Here is a 3858-nt window from a genome sequence, read left to right as displayed (position 1 = left end):
AACCAATTTATCAATGCCACTGTTATAAAAAAAATTGCATTTTTTAAAATTATTGTGAGTTTCATTCAACCTTCACTCTATGTCACTTGTGACTTAAATGCACTTTTTAAAAAAAATTAAATGGTGCGTCATTACATGGACACGACTAAGCTAAGCCTGCACAGTAAAAACGCCAACTTAATTAATTCGCATAGTAAAAACATCAAGCTAACCAATCTACACTTAACAAAAAATATCTAATTAATTAGTCTGCACATTAAAAACATCAAATTTCCGATAGCTGTCTCTCGCTTTGTATATAGGTGGCGCTGTGTGTGACAGATGACCTATTGTTAGCACGGTTGTTCATTAATACCCATCACTTCTATGTTAACTTGCAGCATTATATATTTTTATTGCACACCTACTGCTCTAAAGCTAATTCCCTGTTCTTAGTAAATTATTCACATGAGTAGTTATTCAACGAAACAATTTTCAAACTTATAAAATTTTAATTTTTTAAAGTCTCTCAGTATGTTCCACGCCTCGCCTACTCCTCGAACCCAGTGTTTCGTGTTTCTTTCATACATTTTTCATCGAGTGGGGCATGCACTTGAACTTTTGAAGGAGGGGCACAGTGGCGTTGGCAAGGGGGGGGGGGGTGGTGGTTAGGGGGTTATAACCCCTCACATGGACCCCGACCCCTATATATATATATATATATATATATATATATATATATATATATATATATATATATATATATATATATATATATATATATATATATATATATATACGTATGGAAACATTTTTTAACCCCTCCCATGACCAATCCCTGGCTACGCCACTGAGGGGACCACATAATATATTTTGGGTTGGGGCACTTTAATGTGAGGGGGCGGAGAGGGGGGGGGGCGCACTTACAATTTTAAAAAGTATTTTCTATATAAAATAGATATTTTTGTCTACTTCGTCCAGGAATTGTTGGGGTGGGGGATGGCACGAGATGACTGAAAGAAACTCCCCATGCCCCTATCACGTGACACCCACTGCTACCAATACGAGCGTTGTTTATCAAACGAATATCACCGAGTCAACCCCTGGCTAACCACACCAACACAAGTTAAACCAGTTCATGTAACCTCGGTCATGCCAACCCCCTACCCCCTTCACCTCAGACGCAACTCGAGGCTTGCAAATACTTTTGCTTCAGTTGTTTTGAATTAATAGACGCCATGACACACCGGGTCAAAAGGACAAGGTGGTTTGAATTGAGCTCAGGTAGAGAAGCTAAATTCTTTTCTGTGAACGTAATAGAAGTCTTTATAAACCAGATTGCGTGGATGGGGGAGGGGGTCACTAATGACATCACTTTATATATATATATATATATATATATATATATATATATATATATATATATATATATATATATCGTCTGTAGCGGCATCCTTATGCTGTTTGGCTTACTGTTAAGAACACAGAATTTATATTCTAACTATGGGGAGTTACCTGACCTGTTGTATGTCTTGTCCTCTCCTCCCTACCCCCACCCCCCAAGAACACAGCTTGTTACTATTTTCGATCTCTTTTCGAACCTGACGGTCCATGGGACAAGAGAAGTAGAGTTTACCTGTTACTTTGACCTCGCGCTGTGCTTAGACGCCTTTACTTTCCCTGGACTCAGGGACGTTTTGCTGACATGAACCGGGATTGGAGACTTTTGGGTTAACAGTAGACTACGCCGTTCCATAGTTGCTATATTACTAAGTTCTGGTTTTTTTAAAAGTATAATTTAGAAATTCATAAGGATTCAGTTTAATTTTAGCTACAGGTTTTTTCCAATTATAAAAAAAAAGAAAGTTTATATCCTATATTCATAGCTATGTAATGTAATGTAATGTAATGTAATGTAATGTAATGTAATGTAATGTAATGTAATGTAATGTAATGTATGTGTAATGTATGGGTGTATTTGATGTGACAGAAGGGATGGTAAGCTTGATCGAGTGAATATTTGAATCCACTTATTAGTAAATATTATCCCTTAAATACCAGGACAATCCAGAGGCGTAGCGACGGGGGGTACATATGTCCCCGGGGTGCCGACCCTAGGGGCGCTAAAATGGGTTTTAAAAAAATAATTATAAGCTCATTTTAGCTGCAGTTTTGAATTGTAAATATAAAAAAATATAGAGGGTGGGGGAAGGGGGCGAGAAATTGAAAGTTTGTCTCCGGGCGTCGGGAGGGGGGGGGGGTCACTAAGCAGTCTAAGGACAGTCTATCTTGACTCCTTGATCCGTAGGTTATTCCACAAAACCCCATGATAACCGGTAGATCTATGTTGACCCTATGAATAGTAGGATGGTCTTACTTTTGCTCAAAACATTACCGTCTGTAAGTCGGATTAATACATTATTATATTCAGCACCTGTTGTCAATTAGTGCTTTCAGTATAATTATTTCTATTTCTACAGCCGACCTCTTATCGCACTCATGTATATCTATGTTAATTATTAATTTTAAAATGCAGCTAGAAAAATTATAAAGGAAAATTTAACCTATCCTTATCTGATAACCTTAGACTGTTTCGACTTATGTAGGCCCTATGTGTAAGACTGTGTGTCTGTCTACAAAAGGATTTTTTTAAAAAATATATGTAAATATAAATATATATGCATATAATAATATATGCACATATATAAAATATCATTCACAACACACACACACACACATATATATATATATATATATATATATATATATATATATATATATATATATATATATATATATATATATATATATAATTATTTTACTAGGTTGTGTTTTTTTACGTGGATACAACTCGGAAAAAGACAAAACTATCGTAGCAATTTTCTCTTTGTTAACTTTTGTCAATAAATCGCTCGTAAACAAGTTGACAAGTACACAACACACTTAGCCTTGTATTCTACTCTAGTGGGCAGATTTACATAACTCGACTTGCAAGGGTTCTCAATGTAGTATCATAGTATCACCTCACCGAATACGCAATCAATTTCCTACATATAATTTACGGTAAGACAGTTTCTTTAATACACTCATAAGAAGTTCTCAATGTACTATCATAGTATCACCTCACCGAATACGCAATCGATTTCCTACATATAATTTACGGTAAGACAGTTTCTTTAATACACTCATAAGAAGTAAAACTTTGATCGAACTCAAAAATTATTATTGAAAAAATAAATCGATGTTTTAAAACACAATAATTCTCAATTTTTATTATGGGGTTGGGGGGGGGGGGAGAAATCTGGGTTGTTGTGACAATTTGTGACTATGGGAAGAGGGGGAGGGGGGGGGGGGGGCTTAAAAACCATCCTAAAAAAGTTTGACGTCATATCTGAATGACCCCATTCACTATGTGAAGGGCGTAGATCGGGCTTCTGTAATTGTCGTTAGAACCTGTGTTACACAAACGCCTCATTCTTTAGCTGAACTTAAGCCCTTTACTTGAAAAAACAATACAATGAATGAGCTGGAATGTGTCTCAAGGCCTAGAAGTAAAGCTAGCGCCACTGTAAGATAAAAACCAACTTTATCCTAGCTTGTTCCAAATCCTAAATTTAGATATCCGTCTTATTCTTAATATTACAAGAAAAGAAATAACTTTTCGACACATACACATGCAAACACACGCACACCCACAGACACATGCAACACACAGACAGACAGACAGACACACACACACATATGCAGAGCTGGCTTTACACTACTGAGAATAATATGGTGTGAAGGTGTGGGGAGGGGTGGGGGGGGGGGGGTGGGAAGGTCGAATCTTCAAACACAATTTCTTTAGCTTATTTTATTATTCTATCTGCTAGATGCATT

This window comes from Physella acuta, unplaced genomic scaffold (genome assembly GCF_028476545.2).
Source record: "Physella acuta isolate Inbredline_101_S28 unplaced genomic scaffold, ASM2847654v3 ptg000174l, whole genome shotgun sequence".
In the NCBI taxonomy this organism is placed as follows: domain Eukaryota; kingdom Metazoa; phylum Mollusca; class Gastropoda; family Physidae; genus Physella; species Physella acuta.
This window is presented reverse-complemented; position numbering follows the sequence as displayed.